The 20,016-nt window shown below is 50.4% G+C and overlaps 1 pseudogene across 1 annotated transcript; it reads right to left on the minus strand.

Annotated features, from left to right (window-relative positions):
* Positions 1-697: 697 nt before the first annotated feature.
* LOC311512169 (phospholipase A2 inhibitor and Ly6/PLAUR domain-containing protein-like) lies at positions 698-7,018 on the minus strand (annotated as a pseudogene). Its single transcript has 5 exons — positions 6,926-7,018; positions 4,240-4,356; positions 3,727-3,879; positions 3,397-3,540; positions 698-874 (listed from the first exon to the last, which is right to left on the minus strand). The product of its transcript is annotated as a phospholipase A2 inhibitor and Ly6/PLAUR domain-containing protein-like (transcript).
* Positions 7,019-20,016: the final 12,998 nt, after the last annotated feature.

A 20,016-nucleotide genomic window follows, 5' to 3' on the forward strand; every position in this document is an offset into this window, starting at 1 on the left:
GACGGGGGCAGCGATCCAGGAGTTCACGCTGGGTGAAATCTGCTCACAGAGCACCACCGGTTGGGGGGATCTGCCCTGTTTCCTGACACCATCCCTGAGCCCGGCACACCCAGTGGAGCCGCTCCAGAGAGCGGGACGAACTGAGCCCTGCAAAATCAACCTAGAAGGACATTTCTCCCCTCCAGGGCTTTCCCGCCCGCCTGGACAGCTGGGTGAGCCACGGCCTCTCCTTCCCACAGCCCTCCTTCCCCAGGGGAGCTCAGCCCGCCGGTGCCTTTCCTCAGGCCACGGGGCTTGCCTTCCGGGAGGGGGTAAAGGCAGGACTCCTGGGTTCCATTCCCTGGCCCTGCAAGGGGAGAGGGGTCCAGTGGTTAGAGCAGGGGGCTTGGGAGCCAGGACTCCTGGGCTCTATCCCTGGCTTTCAGAAGGGAGTATGGTCTGGTGGGTTACAGGGTGGGGTACTGGGAGTCAGGACTCCCGGGTTCTCTTCCTGCCAGCATCACTCGTGCACAGATAGGGGCGGGGGGCGCCCGGTAGGGGGCGGTCAGGGGACAAGGAGCAAGGGGGGTGCTTTCCCCACAACTCGCTTTATTCAGCCAGTGCACAAAAGGGACCCACAATCCCCCCCAAAGAGAACCACCAGCCGGAGGCTGCTGAAGGGAGGTGCACTGCAGCCCAGTGCGCAGCAGAAGGGGAGGATGCCACGCCGGGGCTCAGGGCTCCCCGATGCCCCCGGCAGCCCTGGGAGCTGGGTAGCAGTCGGCCCGGCTCAGCACCTCCACCACGCCCTGGGCGTATTTCTTCACCCCCACTCTCTTCACGCAGGTGCCAGGGGAGACACATCCAGCCGCAATCTTCGTCAGGGTGATGCCACCTGGACGGGGGGAGAGAGACGTGATCGGGGGCTCCCACATCCCCTCCCCTGACCCCCATGTGGTTTCTCACACACTCCCCTCCCAGCAGGACTGCACCCGGCTCTGCAGGCAGAGTGGGGTCTAGTGCTCAGAGCAGGGGGCTGGAACAACGTGAGAACATAACCGAGGAACGGCCCCCCTGGGTCACCCCAAAGGTCCATCTAGCCCAGTATCCTCTGGCCAGTGCCAGGTGCCTCAGAGGGAAGGAACAGAACAGGGAATCATCCAGTGATCCATCCCGTCGCCCATTCCCAGCTCCTGGCAAACAGAGGCTAGGGCCACCTTCCCTGCCCATCCTGGCTATAGCCACAGATGGACCTGTCCTCCAGGAACTTCTCTAGTTCCTGTTTGAACCCTGTTATATAGTCTTGGCCGTCAAAACATCCTCCGGCAATGAGTTCCACAGGTTGACTGTGCGTTGTGTGAAGGAGTACTTCCTTTGGTTTGTTTTAAACCTGCTGCCTGTGGTGACCCCTCGTTTTTATTTTAAGAGGAGTAAATAACACTTCCTTATTTCCTTCCTCCACACCCTTCAACCTTCTTTAGACCTCGATCATATCCCCCTTAGCCGTCTCTTGTCCAGGATGAAAAGTCCCACTCTTATTAATCTCTCCTCATATGGCAGCCGTTCCATCCCCCTCATCATTTTGGTTGGGCTTTTCTGAAGATTTTCCAATTCCAATATCTCTTTTCTGAGAGGGGCGACCACATCCGCATGCAGTGTTCAAGTTGTGGGCGTCCCATGGATTTATATTGAGGCAACATGCTATTGTCTGTCTCATTCTCTGTCCCTTTATGAATGATTCCCAGCATTCTGTTTGCTTTTTTACGGCCGCTGCACATGGAGTGGATGATTTCAGAGAAGTATCCACAGTGACTCCAAGATCTTTCTTGAGTGGTAAATTCGACCCATCATTGTGTATGTCTAGTTGGGATTACGTTTGCCCATGTGCGTTACTTTGCATTTATCAACATTGAATTTCCTCTGCCATTTTGTTGCCCAGTCACCCAGTTCTGAGAGACCCTTTAGTACCTCTTCGCAGTCTCCTTTGGACTTTAATATCTTGAGTAGGTTTGTATCTTCTGCAAATTTTCCCACCTAACGATTTACCCCTTTTTCCAGAACATTTCGGAATTTGGTGAATAGCACTGGGCCCAGTGCAGATCCCTGGGGGACTCCCACTATTTACCTCTCTCCCTTCTGAAAACTGACCATTTCTTCCTACCCTTTTTTCCCTATCTTTTAACCAGTTACTGAGCCATGAGAGGATTTTATCGCGTGACAGCTCACTTTGTTTAAGAGCCTTTGGTGAGGGACACTTTCTGAAAATCTAAATGAAGGGTTCATGTTTAGCTATTCCACCTGGAAGCAGGCGGGGCTCACCCTGACTGTTTTGTAGAAGCAATGCACACATTGCTCTATCCAAGGACAAGGGCTAGATATGAACCATGAGAACTTGATTGTTGGGGCAGCAACTGTGGGAAGCTTTCTTAGCCTGGGCTCAAGGCCTGAGAACCAGGATTGTAGTAGATAAAGGATGGTAAATAAGTATATTAATCAACGTCATACATTCCTTTGTGTATCTTTTTGCGGTAGCAGTGTGTAATGCTTAGGGGGGAGAAATATAATAAAAGGAGAAGGTGGAAGGCGGGGGGGGGCAGAACAGCCCATCTCAGCTGACCAGCCTCCTTGCTTGCATAAAGCTGTGTTCTGTCTCATCATTGAACCGCCACATCTAAGTACACTATATCCATGGGATCCCCCTTGTCCACACACTTGTTGACCCCCTCAAAGAATTCTAGTAGATTGGTGAGGCGTGATTTCCCTTTACCAAAACCATGTTGACCCTTCCACAACACATTATGTTCATCTATGTGTCTGACAGTTCTCTTCTTTCCTATAGTTTCAATGAGTTTGCCCAGTACTGAAGTCGGACTTATTGGCCTGCAGCTGCCGGGATCACCTCTGGAGCCCTTTTTAGAAATTGGCGTGTCATCAGCCATCCTCCAGCCAGTTGGAACAGAAGCTGATTTAAAAAGTAGGTTACAAACCACAGTTAGTCATTCTGTAATTTGACGTTTGAGTTCCTTCCAAACTCTTGGGCGAATCCCATCTGGTCCTGGTGACTTATTACTGTTTAATTTATCAATTTGGTGCAAAAACTCCTGTAATGACTCCTCAATCTGGGACAGTTCCTCAGATTTGTCACCAAAACAGAATGGCTCCGATTTGGGAATCTCCCTCCCAGCCTCAGCCGTGAAGACCGATGCACAGAATTCATTTACTTTCTCTGCAGTGGCCTTATCCTCCTTGGGTGCTCCTTTGGCATCTCAGCAAGTAGGACTCCAGGGTTCTCTCTGTAACTCTGCCAGGGGAGTGGAGTCTAGTGGGTCAGAGCAAGGGGGGCTGGGACTGAGCCAGGACACCTGGGCTCCACCTCGTACTCTGTGTTCAGACCCCGCCCCCATCTGGAGAACTTACCCAGTGTTAATATCCCAGATTCCTCAACACAATGGTCCTCCGCGCCGGTACAGGCCAAGAGCTCCTTCTCCTGCCAGCGATATGCCCCCTTTTTGAAGAAAGAAGGGCACTGCCGGCCATTGGGGACGGAGCTCACAGTTGGCACTGAGAAGAGTCAGACACACACAGTCAGCCAGGGGTGGAGATTCACCACACGCTGGGCTCGATCCCAGCTCGGGGAAGCGAGTGGGGTCTAGTGGTTAGAGCAGGGGGGCTGGGAGCCAGGACTCCTGGGTACTCTCCAGGCAGGTATGGCCAGAGCACGGCTCTAGGTTTGCAGCAGACACACACCTGGGATGGCCCCGGCGTTGCAGCCGTCGGTGTCACAGCAGGCGATGTTCGCCCGCACGGTGACATTGTGCGCGTAGGTCAGCGAGAAGGGGCCGGGCTCACAGTTCTTGGGCTCCAGGCACGATTTACCAGTGTAGGAGAAGGAGTTTCCCACTGTGGAAGAGAAACGTAGAATCACCTCTGAGCTCCCCAATGGACCCCCAGCTGCTTCATCCTCCCCTTTTGTTCCATCCACCCCACCCCCAACTAATCTCATCTTCCCCCCCCACCCCCGATAAAATCCTCTCTTCTGTCTGATCCAGGGCCCACAGCCACCCACTGCAATTCCCATCTCATCCCATCCCCTGTCTATGACATTACCTTTCCAGACGGAGCAGTCCCTGCTCCTGGAGAGGAGGAGAGTCTATTGGTTAGAGTAGGGGGAGGGGCTGGGAGCCAGGACTCCTGGTTTCGACCCCCTGGCTTCAGGAGGACAATGGTGTCTACACTTAGTAGGAATCTTCTTTCACTCACCCAGCCTGAACTCAGCCACGACAGTGACGCAGGTCGCTTCCGAGGGGGCGCAGGGCTGCAGGGGGCCGGAGCATGATTGCTCTGCGGACACACACACCTCGCATTGCAGAGCGCTCCCTGGAGGTTGGAAAAATCCCTTCTCAGTACAAACCGAGGCTTCCCACCCGTCCCCAGGCAGTGCCCGTGGGCGAAATACCACCACCAACCAACTGTGGGAGTTGTTACCACCAATGCCTCCTCACTGAACGTGTGGGCAGGCAGATCTTGGAGAAATGCCACCTGCTTTTGCAGCAGTTCTGCCCAGTTCCATTTAAATCTCCGGATGGGGAAAGGCATCTTGCTAGCTGGTCATTTGTATCTTACTCAAAACCGCAGACAAGTCAGTTTGCTGCCTGAGTGTCTGTGGCTAGAATACATTTTCAGCTGCTGACGTGGCTATCTGGGGTGCAGCTTGTGCCTGCGAACAAACCCCACACGTCTGTGTAGACAGAAAAACAAGACTTCGGCTGCTCTGAAAAGGGGTTTCTGCCTGGCTTTGCGGTGAACCTTTCACACACACACACACACACCCCGCCGTCACTCTCTGCTCCAGGCCTCTGCCTCTCAGAGTTACATCAGCTCAGCCACACTCGACTTCAGCCCACTTTTCATTGCTGATCCTGCCAATTTGCTTCTTCAGAATACAATTGACGCTTGTCAAGCCTTTGGATAGATGGCTGTGCACCTCCATCCAGCGATCCCAGGAGCATCAACTCTTTCCTCTCCAGAGCGTGGGGGCCTTTAAATTCATTACATGAGCATAAGGTAGTTTTAAGAAAGAAAGAAAGATTTTCCCACTTTGGTTTTTTTAGAGCTTTCATGTGTAAACATCAATTAAACCTCAGAACACCTTCCCCTGCCCTTATATGTCACTAGATGGTTGCAAAGTTATATTATCCCCATCAAAGAAATATGGAAACTGAGGTAGAAAAAGGATGTGTTCAATTTAGGGTTAGAACCAAGAAGACAGCTGAGAAATCCTCACTCCTGACTCCCAGCCCAATCTAACCCACGAGATCCCACTCCTCTTTCAGAACCACGGACAGAACCCGGGAGTCCTGATTTGCAGCCATCTCTGCTCAAACTCACTACACCCCAGCCCGCTTCAACAGCTGGGGAATGAGCCCAGAAGTCCTGGCTCCCAGCCCCCACCCGTTGCACCCCCATTCCCCTTTCAAACCCGGGGAATGAAGCCAGGAGTCCTGGCAGGAATCTCAGCGCTGACAGGCAGGGGAACATTTCTAGGCAGGATGACATGTGGACGGGGGTGCTGCTCCTCATCGGGATGACCCCAAGGTGGGTAGAAAGCTGGCTAGATTGTCAGACTCAACGGGTAGTGATCAATGGCTCCATGTCTAGTTGGCAGCCGGTATCAAGTGGAGTACCCCAAGGGTCGGTGCTGGGGCCGGTTTTGTTCAATATCTTCATAAATGATCTGGAGGATGGTGTGGATTGCACTCTCAGCAAATTTGCGGATGATACTAAACTGGGAGGAGTGGTAGATATGCTGGAGGGGAGGGATAGGATACAGAAGGACCTAGACAAATTGGAGGATTGGGCCAAAAGAAATCTGATGAGGTTCAATAAGGATAAGTGCAGGGTCCTGCACTGAGGACGGAAGAACCCAATGCACAGCTACAGACGAGGGACCGAATGGCTAGACAGCAGTTCTGCGGAAAAGGACCTAGGGGTGACAGTGGACGAGAAGCTGGATATGAGTCAGCAGTGTGCCCTTGTTGCCAAGAAGGCCAATGGCATTTTGGGATGTATAAGTAGGGGCATAGCGAGCAGATCGAGGGACGTGATCATTCCCCTCTATTCGACATTGGTGAGGCCTCATCTGGAGTACTGTGTCCAGTTTTGGGCCCCACACTACAAGAAGGATGTGGATAAATTGCAGAGAGTCCAGCGAAGGGCAACAAAAATGATTAGGGGTCTGGAACACATGACTTATGAGGAGAGGCTGAGGGAGCTGGGATTGTTTAGCCTGCAGAAGAGAAGAATGAGGGGGGATTTGATAGCTGCTTTCAACTACCTGAAAGGGGGTTCCAAAGAGGATGGCTCTAGACTGTTCTCAATGGTAGCAGATGACAGAACGAGGAGTAATGGTCTCAAGTTGCAGTGGGGGAGGTTTAGATATGATATTAGGAAAAACTTTTTCACTAAGAGGGTGGTGAAACACTGGAATGCGTTACCTAGGGAGGTGGTAGAATCTCCTTCCTTAGAGGTTTTTAAGGTCAGGCTTGACAAAGCCCTGGCTGGGATGATTTAACTGGGAATTGGTTCTGCTTCGAGCAGGGGGTTGGACTAGATGACCTTCTGGGGTCCCTTCCAACCCTGATATTCTATGATTCTATGATTCTATGATTCAAGCTCGGGCGAGAGCTGGAGGAGGAATGAGAGGAAGGAAGGACAGACGGACTCAGACCCGCTGGCCAGGCCCCTAGCGTGGGTGTGGGCGTCCCAGGCTCCAATCCCTGCTCTCCCCGAGTCAGCCGGGGGACGTGACTCTGGGTTTTCCTCTTGCTGGTTTTACCCACAAATTCCATCCTGACCCCAGAATCCACCATCGACAGCAGCACGTTCCCCAAGTGAATTCCCGACCCCACCACCCGGCTCCCTGTGCCCGGAGATGTACGGGACTCACCTGTGGCCAGGAGAGCGGACAGCAGGCAGAGGGGCAGAGCCACCCACATGGTGCCTGGATGTTAGCTGCAGTGACAGAACAGCAAGGAAGCATCTGGCTGTGGTTTTATCTGGCAGGATGGCAAATACCTGCCCTATGGGGGATCGGCTGGGGCTGCCCCATGACATCCTGGTGGACCCGGAGATGGGAGATTTCACAACCCTGCATGTGACTTTGGCTGATCAGGTGATGCAATGTGTCTTGAGGCCAATTCCCATGTGCGTTAGTGGAGATCTGTGGTTCTCAGCCAGGGGTCCGTGTACTCCAGGGGTACACACAGGTCTTCCAGGGGGTACATCAGCTTATCTTGATGTTTGCCTCATTTTACAATAGGCCAGATATAAAGCACTAGTGAAGTCAGTACGAGCTAAAATTTCCTGACACAATGACTTGTTTGTGCAGCTCTATGTACTATCCACTGAACTGTAAGAACAATATTTATATCCCAGTGGAGTTATTTTATCATTACATGGGGGAACTGAGAAAGGAAGCTATTTGTCAGTCACAATGTGGCCGTAACACTTATGTATTTTTAGAATAACATAAGAAAGGACCTGTCATAAATATAAAAGGAAGGGGAACCACCTTTCTGTCCCCGGTGCTATAAAATCCCCCATGGCCAGTGGCAAAACACTTTCACCTGTTGTCATAAATAGAAAGGGAAGGGTAAACTCATTTATAATCCCTCCTCTCCAGAAGAAAAATCCTCTCACCTGTAAAGAGTTAAGAAGCTAAAGGTAACCTCGCTGGCACCTGACCAAAATGACCAATGAGGAGATAAGATACTTTCAAAAGCTGGGAGAAGAGAGAAAAACAAAGGGTCTGTGTCTGTCTGTGTGATGCTTTTGCCGGGGACAGAACAGGAATGGACTCTTAGAATTTAGTAAGTAATCTAGCTAGATATGTGTTAGATTATGATTTCTTTAAATGGCTGAGAAAATAGCTGTGCTGAATAGAATGGATATTCCTGTCTGTGTGTCTTTTTGTAACTTAAGGTTTTGCCTAGAGGCATTCTCTCTGTTTTGAATCTAATTCCCCTGTAAGGTATTTGCCATCCTGATTTTACAGAGGTGATTCTTTTCTACTTCTATTAAAAGTCTTCTTGTAAGGAAACTCAATGCTTTTTCATCGTTCTAAGATCCAAGGTTTTGGGTCTGTGGTCACCTATGCAAATTGGTGAGGATTTTTACAAAACCTTCCCCAGCAAGTGGGGTGCAAGGGTTGGGAGGATTTGGGGGGAAAGACGTGTCCAAACTACGTTTCCCAGTAAACCCAGTTAAAGTTTGGTGGTGGCAGTAGAAATCTAGGGGCAAAGTACAAAATTAATTTGTACCTTGGGGAAGTTTTCACTTAAGCTGATGAAAGTAAGCTTAGGAGGTTTCCATGCAGGTCCCCACATCTGTACCCTAGAGTTCAGAGTGGGGAAGGAACCTTGACATGGTGGCAGAGTGGTGGGATTAACCTGAAATCATTTTGAGATCATTTTGAGATTTTTTGAACCAGAAAAACGGATTTCAAAAAGGAAATATTTTTTTTCCTTTGGGGCTGCTGGAAAGGAGGTCCAACTGAAAGCAACTAGTTTTTTCTCTGCTTTGGAGCCAGAGCAGAGACAAAAGGGGATTATCTCTGTGAATTGCAGGTTTTCTTTGCCTGGAAGCAGAGTAGTTAATCTCCTGCAGAGATTTTTTCCCCCTAAAACTAAATGCGGGGGGGGGGGGGTTCTACCCATTTTCCTGGAGACAAAAGTGGCAGGGTTTTGGTTTTTTTTAGGATTTTGATTTTGTTTTAGGAGGAGCACAGAATTGAACACGAATTTCTTTTTTCCTTTGGGGCTGCTGATAAGCAGGTTTTCAAGTAGTTGGAGGTTTTTTGCTTTGATTTGGGTCCAGAGCAGAGACAAAGGGAATTGTCTTTTTCTGTAGGCTGACAATCACTATCAGAGAATAGGTATCCTATTCCAGCACAGCAAAATTTTACAGCCAAGTTTTGTTTGTTTGTTTATTTCCAAACCTCGGCTGTAAAGTTAGTTAAAAACAGAGAGGTTAGGATGACAGAATCCACGGCTCAAGAAATGCTGGAATTAGCCAGATTTCAGGCTGAGGGAAAAACAAAAGGAACATGAAAGACAGATAGAACTCATGCGGCTGGAGAAGGAGGTACAGGAGGCTGCCCACAGGAGGGAAATGGAGGCAAGGAAGCATGTGGAGGAGGAGAAGGAAAAAGAGAGGCAGCATGTGGAGGAGGAGAAGGAAAAAGAGAGGAAGCATGAACTGGAGATGGAGAAGGTAAAGACTCAGCAGAATATACCAACAAACTCTAGCAATCCTTCTAAAGGTACCACTTCCCATCCCAGAAAGTTCCCCACCTACAAGGCATGCGATGATACCGAGGCCTTCTCAGAAAACTTCAAAAGGGCCTGCCTTGGGTACAGCATCTCTACAGACCAATACATGGTAGAGCTGAGGCCGCAGCTCAGTGGACAATTAGCTGAGGTGGCGGCTGAAATGCCTAAAGAACACATGAACGAGCATGAACTGTTTAAATCCGAGGCGAGAGTCAAAATGGGGATAACACCCGAGCATTCTCGTTGGAGGTTCAGAGCCCTAAGCTGGAAACCAGACGTGTCATTTACCCGACATGCCTACCACATTGTGAAACACTGGGATGCCTGGATATCAGGAGCAAGTGTTGAATCTCCAGTAAATTTGCCCTTCCTAATGCAAATGGAACAATTCTTAGATGGTTTTCCTGAGGAAATAGAAAGATACATCCTAGATGGGAAGCCCAAACTGTAACCGACGCAGGAGAGATTAGAGACAGATGGGTAGAGGTGGCAGAGAAGAAGAGAACTGGTCACAGTTGGAGCGGAGACCAGAAGGGACAACCCCAGACCACACCCTATTACCAGGGGCCGCCCAAGGCCCCACCTACCTCCCAAAGAACCCTCCAAACACCTTATCGTCCCACCACCCCATTCTCCAGCAACCCACCTCACCCCAGTGACCCGTCAGCTGGACGATGTTTCAAATGTAACGAGCTGGGGCATGTAAAGGCCAACTGCCCCAAGAACCCCAACAGATTACAGTTCATTGCACCGGAATCAAACCAAAGATCCGCAGGCCCAGATACCTCCCAGATACCCCTGGAGTGGAGGAAAACTGTGAGTGTGGGCGGGAAGAAGGTCACCGAGTGGAGGGACACCAGAGCACAAGTGTGAGCTATCCATGCTTAATTAGTGGACCCCAATTTAATCAACCCAGAGATCCAAGTGACAATTCAACCTTTCAAGTCCCACTCTTTCAATTTGCCTACAGCCAAATTGCCTGTCCAGTACCAGGGCTGGTCAGGAATGTGAACTTTTGCAGTCGATGATGATTATCCCATCCCCATGCTGTTGGGGGAAGACTTGGCCAATCACGTGAAGCGGGCCAAGAGGGTGGGAATGGTCACCCGCAGCCAGGCTAAACAAGGAAACTTCTATCAGGACCCGGTCAGAGGTGATGGACCAGGACCACAGGCCAATGTCTGCAACAGCAATAGTGGATCCAGTCCCAGAGACCCAGACGGAACCAGTCCCAGAACCAGAGGAACAACCAGCACCAGACCCATTGCCAGCACTGAACCCAGTACTTGCAACCTCAACACCAGAGGGCCCCACCGAACCTGAACTGGCAGCAGCGCATAACGCTACACAAGAGGCTCAGCCAGAGCCTGAACCCCAACATAGTGTCCCAGCGGAGAGCGGTTCACAGTCAACGGAAACAGCCCCATCCCCTACATTGCTTCCAGAGGCACCAAGCATAGGTCCACAATCCAATGAGGAACTGATGTCTCCAGCATCAAGGGAACAGTTCCAGACCGAACAGGAAGCGGATGAAAGCCTCCAGACAGCTTGGACAGCAGCACAGGGCAACGCACTGCCTCTCAGCTCTTCTAATCGATCCAGGTTTGTTGTAGAAAGAGGACTTTTATACAAGGAAACTCTTTCTGGTGGACACCAGGAAGACTGGCATCCTCAGAGACAGTTGGTAGTTCCAACTAAATACCGGGCCAAGCTCTTGAGCTTAGCCCACGATCACCCTAGTGGCCATGCTGGGCTGAACAGGACCAAAGACCATTTTGGGGGGGCCATTCCACTGGGAGGGAATGGGCAAGGATGTTTCCACCTATGTCCGGTCTTGTGAAGGATGCCAAAGAGTGGGAAAACCCGAAGACCAGGTCAAAGCCCCTCTCCAACCACTCCCCATCATTGAAGTTCCATTTCAGTGAGTAGTTGTGAATATTCTGGGTCCTTTTCCAAAAAAGACACCCAGAGGGAAGCATTACAGACTGACTTTCATGGATTTTGCCACCCAATGGCCGGAAGCAGTAGGTCTAAGCAACCCCAGGGCTAAAAGTGTGTGCCAGGCACTAGCAGACATTTTTGCCAGGGTAGGTTGGCCCTCCGACATCCTCACAGGTGCAGGGACTAATTTCCTGGCAGGAACTATGGAAAACCTCTTGGAAGCTCATGGGGTAAATCATTTGGTTGCCACTCCTTACCACCCTCAAACAAACGGCATGGTGGAGAAGTTTAATGGGACTTTGGGGGCCATGATCTGTAAATTCGTAAATGCGCACTCCAACGATTGGGACCTACTGTTGCAGCAGTTGCTCTTTGCCTACAGAGCTGTACCACATCCCAGTTTAGGGTTTTCTCAATTTGAACTTGTATATGGCTGTGAGGTTAAGGGGCCATTACAGTCGGTGAAGCAGCAATGGGAGGGACTTACACCTTCCCCAGGAACTAACATTCTGGTATGATTCACCACATAAAACTTCTCTAGTTCCTGTTTGAACCCTGTTATAGTCTTGGCCTTCAAAACATCCTCTGGCAAGGAGTTCCACAGGTTGACTGTCTTATTCTCTGTCCGTTTCTTAATGATTCCCAGCTTTCTGTTCCCTTTCTTCAAGGCCGCTGCACATGGAGTGGATGATTTCAGAGAACTCTCCACAATGACTCCAAGATCTTTCTTGAGTGGTAAATGCGACCCATCATTGTGTATGCCTAGTTGGGATTACGTTTCCCCATGTGCGTTACTTTGTATTTATCAACACTGAATTTCCTCTCCCGTTTTGTTGCCCAGTCACCCAGTTCAGAGATCCTTCAGTACCTCTTCACAGTCTGCTTTGGACTTCACTATCTTGAGTAGCTTTGTATCTTCTGCAAATATTGCCACCTCACTATTTACCCCTTTTTCCAGGACATTTCGGAATATGGTGAATAGGATTGGGCCGAGTGCAGATCCCTGGGGGACTCCCACTATTTACCTCTCTCCCTTCTGAAAACTGACCATTTCTTCCTACCCTTTTTTCCCTATCTTTTAACCAGTTACTGAGCCATGAGAGGATTTTATCGCATGACAGCTCACTTTGCTTAAGAGCCTTTGGTGAGGGACGCTTTCTGAAAATCTAAGTACACTGTATCCATGGGATTCCCCTTGTCCACACACTTGTTGACCCCCTCAAAGAATTCTAGTAGATTGGTGAGGCGTGATTTCCCTTTACCGAAACCATGTTGACCCTTCCCCAACAAATTATGTTCATCTATGTGGCTGTCAGTTCTCTTCTTTCCTATAGTTTCAATGAGTTTGCCCTGTACTGAAGTCAGACTTATTGGCCTGCAGCTGCCGGGATCACTTCTGGAACCCTTTTTAGAAATTGGCGTGTCATTAGCCATCCTCCAGCCAGTTGGAACAGAAGTTGATTTAAATGGTAGGTTACAAACCACAGTTAGTCGTTCTGTAATTTAATATTTGAGTTCCTTCCGAACTCTTGGGCGAATCCCATCTGGACCTGGTGACTTATTACTGTTTAATTTATCAATTTCTTGCAAAAACTCCTGTAATGACTCCTCAATCTGGGACAGTTCCTCAGATTTGTCACCAAAACAGAATGGCTCCGGTTTGAGAATCTCCCTCCCAGCCTCAGCCGTGAAGACCGATGCACAGAATTCATTTACTTTCTCTGCAGTGGCCTTATCCTCCTTGGGTGCTCCTTTGGCATCTCAGCAACTAGGACTCCAGGGTTCTCTCTGCAACTCTGCCAGGGGAGTGGAGTCTAGTGGGTCAGAGCAAGGGGGGCTGGGACTGAGCCAGGACACCTGGGCTCCACCTCGTACTCTGTGTTCAGACCCCGCCCCCATCTGGAGGACTTACCCCGTGTTAATATCCCAGATTCCTCAACACAATGGTCCTCGGTGCCGGTGCAGGCCAAGAGCTCTTTCTCCTTCTCCTGCCAGCCATCTGCCCCCATTTTGAAGAACGACAGGCACTGCCGGCCGTTGGGGACGGAGCTCACAGTTGGCACTGAGAACAGTCAGACACACACAGTCAGCCAGGGGTGGGGAGTCATCACACGCTGGGCTCGATCCCAGCTCAGGGAAGGGAGTGGGGTCTAGTGTTTAGAGCAGGGGGGCTGGGAGCCAGGACTCCTGGGTTCTCTCCAGGCAGGTGTGGCCGGAGCAGGGCTCTAGGTTTGCAGCAGACACACACCTGGGATGGCCCCGACCTTGCAGCCGTCGGTGACACAGCAGGCGAAGTTCGCCCACACGGTGACATTGTGCCCGGGTGTTTGCTTCAGTGAGCAGAACAGCGAGGAAGCATCTGGCTGTGGTTTTATCCGGCAGGTTGCCAAGTACGTGCCCCCTGGGGGATCGGCTGGGGCTGCCCCATGACATCCTGGTGGACCCGGAGATGGGAGATTTCACAGCCCTGCATGTGACACTGGCTGACCAGGTGATGCCAGTGTGTACTGAAGCCAATTCCCTTGTGCGTTAGTGGAGGTCAGCGGTTCTCAGCCAGGGGTCCAGGTACCCCAGGGGTACACACAGGTCTTCCGGGGGTACATCAGCTCATCTGGATATTTGCCTCGTTTTACAACAGGCCACATTAAGGCACGAGTGAAGTCAGTACGAGCTAAACTGTCGACCCCTTGTTCATATTGCTCTATATTCTCTTCACTGAAATGCAAGCACCAGAAAAGTGTCGACTCCAAAGCCGGGGACCATCCTGTCCTGTCAACTCTCTTCTTCCGAATTTGACTGGTGATCGTTCACCCTCGCCACTGATGGCTTCACACCTCCATCATGCATGCAAAAAACTCTGGGCTGGCTGAAGAGATCCCATGATCGTTAACTCTTTCCTGTCCAGAGCTTGGGAGAGTTTCAATTCAGTCAGTGAACATAAGTTTTTAATTGAAGGACGAAAGAAAGAAAACCAATTGGTTCACTTTGTTTTTTTCCGGAGCTTTCCTCTGGAAACATCACTTCAACCTCCAAATGCCTTCCCCTGCCTTTGCCAGGGTCCCAGGTGGGAGGAAGGGAACATTGTCACGGAGTCCCTGGGCGATGCTCTGGAATTGCTCCCCATGAAGCCAGTCAGGACTCTGGGGCAGTCGCCTTTCTGTGAGCAGCCTGTCTGCAGGACACACAGCTCACACGGCTTCCACCTTCCTGGGTCTGACCTCGGAGCATTCAGCATCCTCTGCCCCTCCGTGCGCTTCCCCCAGCGAGTCCGCTCAGGCAGGGCTCCTGGGGAACCCAGAGGGTCCTGCCCCCCAACTTCGCAGTCAGACGTGACTCTCAGCCAGCCAGTAAAACAGAAGGTTTATTAGACGACAGGAACATGGTCTGACACAGAGCTTGCAGGTGCAGAGAACCGGACCCCTCAGCTGGGTCCATTTTGCAACCACGTCTGCACTTCACTCCATGTCCCAGCCAGCCCCAAACTGAAACTCCCTCCTGCCCCTCCTCCTCTGGGCTTTGTCTCTTTCCCAGGCCAGGAGGGCACCTGATTCCTTTGTTCTCTAACCCTTTAGCTCTCACCTTGCAGGGGGGAAGGGCCCAGGCCATCAGTGGCCAGGAAACAGGGTGTCGGCCATTCTCTGTGTCCGGACTCCTGCACACACCTGCCCTCTAGGGCTCTGCAATGATCATACACCCTTACCCCACCCCTAGACACCCAAGAACTGCCCAGGGGAAACCGAGGCACCCCCACACCACTCGGAGGAAACATCAAGAACAGTCCCACTTCGTCACAAACATTACCTCCATCTTATAAACAAGGAAACTGAGGCAGAAAGAGGCAGTGTCAGACTCGGAGCCACGAATACAGCCAAGGAGTCAGATTTCAGAGTAGCAGCCGTGTTAGTCTGTATCGCCAGAAAGGACGGGAGTACTTGTGGCACCTTAGAGACGAACCAATTTATATGACTTTGTTAGTCTCTAAGATGCCACAAGTACTCCTGTTCTTTTAAGCAAGGAGTCCTAATTGCTGCTGGCTTCCAGCCTATTCTAGACCCACCCCGTCCCTGACCTGCGGATAGAACCCAGGAGTCCTGGCTCCCAGAAATGAGACTATGTGAGTCAGTGCAATGGTGCAACAGTGTCCCCTCCTGGCCAAGCAGGGCGCGGTCCCGGCTCACCCAGCTCAGCGCGGCCCTCACGCTAGTCCCTGTGCCCAGGAATCTGCAAAACCCTCTCTGCTGCTCGGCCCTTTTCTCCCTGCACTCGCTGGGCCAGCGTGGGGTACATACACCCCAGAAGAGACCCCCCACTCCCTCCCAGAGCCGGGGAATGATCCCAGGAGTCCTGGCAGGAATCTCAGCGCAGGGGGCAGGGGAACATTTCCAAGCAGGATGACAAGGGTGGGGGACGGTTTTCCTGACTCCTGAGAATTGTCTGTGATTTCCAAATGTTTCCTGCTCCTCATCGGTGCCCGGCTCCATGTGCCTGGGGACGGATGGGACTCCCCTGTGACCAGGTGAGCAGACAGCAGGAAGAGGGGCTGGGGCGCCCACATGGTGGCCGGACATTTTCTGCAGTGATCAGAGCAGCGATGAAGCTGCTGGCTGTGGGCACGGCAGGCAGGTTCAGAGAATCGGAGAACCATAGAAGATCAGGGTTGGAAGAGAGCTCAGGAGGTCATCTAGTCCAACTCCTGCTCAAAGCAGGACCAACCCCAACGAATTTATCCTGGCCAGGCCTGTGTCAAGTAGGCCTTAAACACCTCAAAGGATGGAGATTCCACCCCCTCCCTAGGGAACCCAATGCAGCGCTTCACCACCCTCCTATTGAAATAGTGTTTCCTGATCTCCAGCCTAGACCTCCCCCACTGCAACTGGAGACCATTGCTCCTCGTTCTGTCATCTGGCACCACTGAGAACAGCCGAGCTCCACCCTCTTTGGAATCCCCCTCAGGTAGTTGAAGGCTGCTCTCAAATTCCTCCTCACTCTTCTCTTCTGCAGACGAAAGAAGCCCAGTTCTCTCTGCCTCCCCTCCGAAGTCACGTGCTCCAGCCCCCTAATCATTTTTGTTGTCCTCTGCTGGACTCTCTCCAATTTTTCCACATCCCTTCTGTAGTGGGGGGCCCAAAACTGGACCCAGTACTCCAGATGTGGCCTCACCAATGCCGAATAGAGGGGAATAATCACTTCCCTCCATCTGCTGGCAACGCTCCTACTAATACAGCCCAATATGCCGTTGGCCTTCTTGGCAACAAGGCCACCCTGCTGTCTCATAGCCAGCTTCTCATCCACTGTAATCCCCAGGTCCTTCTCTGCAGAAGGGTTGGCAAATACCTGCCCCCTGCGGGATCAGCTGGGGCAGCCCCAAGACATCCTGGTGGACCCGGAGATGAGAGATTTCACAGCCCTGCATGTGACACTGGCTGATCAGGTGATGCCAATGTGTCTTGAGGCCAATTTGCTTGTGCATTCATGGAGATCAGTGGTTCTCAGCCAGGGGTCCGTGTACCCCAGGGGTACACACAGGTCTTCTGGGGGGAACATCAGCTCATCTTGATGTTTGCCTCATTTTACAACAGGCCAGATATAAAGCACTAGTGAAGTCAACACGAGCTAAAATTTCCGGACACAATGACTTGTTTGTGCAGCTCTATGTACTGTCCACTGAAATGTAAGTGCAATATTTATATCCCAGTGGAGTTATCTTATAATTACACGGTGGAACTGAGAAAGGAAGCTATTTGTCAGTCACGATGTGGCCGTAACACTTATGTATTCTTATAATAACATAAGAAAGGACCTGTCATAAATATAAAGGGAAGGGGAACCACCTTTCTGTCCCCGGTGCTGTAAAATCCCTCGTGGCCAGAGGCAAAACACTTTCACCTGTAAAGGGTTAAGAAGCTAAGGCAACCTTGCTGGCACCTGACCCAAAATGACCAATGAGGAGACAAGATACTTTCAAATCGGGAGTGAGGGAAACAAAGAGACTGCTTGTCTGTGTGATCTTTTGCTGGAACAGCTCAGGAATGGAGTCTCAGAACTTCTGTTAGTTAGTAAGTAATCTAGCTAGAAATGTGTTAGATTTCCTTTTGTTTAATGGCTGGTAAAATAAGCTGTGCTGGAGGGAATGAATATTCCTGGTTTGGTGTCTTTTTGTAACTTAAGGTTTTGCCAAGAGGATTCTCTATGTTTTGAATTTGATTACCCTGGAAGGTATTTACCATCCTGATTTTACAGGGGTGATTCTTTCACCTTTTCTTTCATTCAAATTCTTCTTTTAAGAACCTGTTTGCTTTTTCATTGTTCTGAAGATCCAAGGGTTTGCGTCTGTGTTCACTTGTACAAATTGGGGAGGATTCTTATCAAGCCTTCCCCAGGAAAGGGGGTGTAGGACTTGGGGTGATATTTTGGGGGAAGACGTCTCCAAGTGGGCTCTTTCCCTGGTCTTTGTGTAAGACGCTTGGTGGTGGCAGCGTACGGTTCAAGGACAAGGCAAAGTTTGTACCTTGGGGAAGTTTTTAACCTAAGCTGGTAAGAATAAGCTGAGGGGGTCTTTCCTGCGGGTCCCCACATCTGTACCCTCGAGTTCAGAGTGGGGAAGGAACCCTGACAGGGCCACACTGGTTCAGACCAAAGGTCCATCTAACCCAGTATCCTGTCTTCCAACAGTGGCCAATGCCAGGTGCCCAGAGGGAATGAACAGAACAGGTAATCAAACATCAAGTGTTCCATCCCCTGTCATCCATTCACAGCTTCTGGCAAACAGAGGCTAAGGACACCATCCCTACCCAGCCTGGCTAATAGCCATTGATGGCCCTATCCTCAATGAATGTATCTAGCTCTTTTTTGAACCCAGTTTACTTTTGGACTTTGCACATTCCTCTGGCAAGGAGTTCCACAGGTTGATGGTGCATTATGTGAAAAAACACTTCCTTTGTTTTTTTAAACCTACTGCCTCTTAATTTCATTTGGTGGCCCCCTACTTCTTGTGTTATGAGAAGGAGTAAATAACACTTCCTTATCTACTTTCTCCACACCACTCATGATTTTCTAGACCTCTCTCCTATCCCCCCTTGTCTGTCTCTTTTCCAAGCTGAAAAGTCCCACTCTTATGAATCTCTCCTCACGGAAGCTGTTCCATCCCCCTAATAATTTTATGACCCTTTTCTGAATCTTTTCTGAATAAAGTGGATGTATTGTTTCTTGACTTTAGCAAAGCTTTTGACACCGTCTCCCACAGTATTCTTGTCAGCAAGTTAAAGAAGTAAGGGCTGGATGAATGCACTTTAAGGTGGGTAGAAAGTTGGCTAGATTGTCGGGCTCAACGGGTAGTGATCAATGGCTCCATGTCTAGTTGGCAGCCGGTGTCAAGTGGAGTGCCCCAGGGGTCGGTCCTGGGGCCGGTTTTGTTCAATATCTTCATAAATGATCTGGAGGATGGTGTGGATTGCACCCTCAGCAAATTTGCGGATGATACTAAACTGGGAGGAGTGGTAGATACGCTGGAGGGGAGGGATAGGATACAGAGGGACCTAGACAAATTGGAGGATTGGGCCAAAAGAAATCTGATGAGGTTCAATAAGGATAAGTGCAGGGTCCTGCACTTAGGACAGAAGAATCCAATGCACCGCTACAGACTAGGGACCGAAGGGCTAGGCAGCAGTTCTGCAGAAAAGGACCTAGGGGTGACAGTGGATGAGAAGCTGGATATGAGTCAGCAGTGTGCCCTTGTTGCCAAGAAGGCCAATGGCATTGTGGGATGTATAAGTAGGGGCATAGCGAGCAGATCGAGGGACGTGATCGTTCCCCTCTATTCGACATTGGTGAGGCCTCATCTGGAGTACTGTGTCCAGTTTTGGGCCCCACACTTCAAGAAGGATGTGGATAAATTGGAGAGAGTCCAGCGAAGGGCAACAAAAATGATTAGGGGACTGGAACACATGACTTATGAGGAGAGGCTGAGGGAGCTGGGATTGTTTAGCCTGCAGAAGAGAAGAATGAGGGGGGATTTGATAGCTGCTTTCAACTACCTGAAAGGGGGTTCCAAAGAGGATGGCTCTAGACTGTTCTCATCTAGCAGATGACAGAACGAGGAGTAATGGTCTCAAGTTGCAGTGGGGGAGGTTTAGATTGGATATTAGGAAAAACTTTTTCACTAAGAGGGTGGTGAAACACTGGAATGCGTTACCTAGGGAGGTGGTGGAATCTCCTTCCTTAGAGGTTTTTAAAGTCAGGCTTGACAAAGCCCTGGCTGGGATGATTTAACTGGGAATTGGTCCTGCTTCAAGAAGGGGGTTGGACTAGATGACCTTCTGGGGTCCCTTCCAATCCTGATATTCTATGATTCTATGATTTTCCAATTCCGATATCTCTTTTATACGCTGGGGTGACCACATCTCCACACAGTTTTCAAGAATGGGAGTAGCATGGATTTATATAGGGGCAATATGACATTTACTGTCTCATTATCTCTCCCTTTCTTAATGATTCCCAACATTCTGTTCTCTTTTTTGACATGCACTGCGTACTGTGAACTATCCACTGTGACTCCAAGATCTCTTTCTTGACTGGGAACAGCTAATTTAGACCCCATGTCTGGTTTTGGAAGCAAGTAGCTTTAAGTGAGGGGAAACTTGGGCTATGCAAGACACATCAGACTGCCACAAGGGGTACAGCGGTCTGGAAAGGTCGAGAGCCCCTGGCCGAGATCAAAGGCATGGCGAAGGTAGAACAGTGTGTTTGGAGTTTCAATTTCATGAAAACC

The sequence above is a fragment of the Lepidochelys olivacea genome (genome assembly GCF_965140295.1).
Source record: "Lepidochelys olivacea isolate rLepOli2 genome assembly, chromosome: 24".
NCBI classification, from domain to species: domain Eukaryota; kingdom Metazoa; phylum Chordata; order Testudines; family Cheloniidae; genus Lepidochelys; species Lepidochelys olivacea.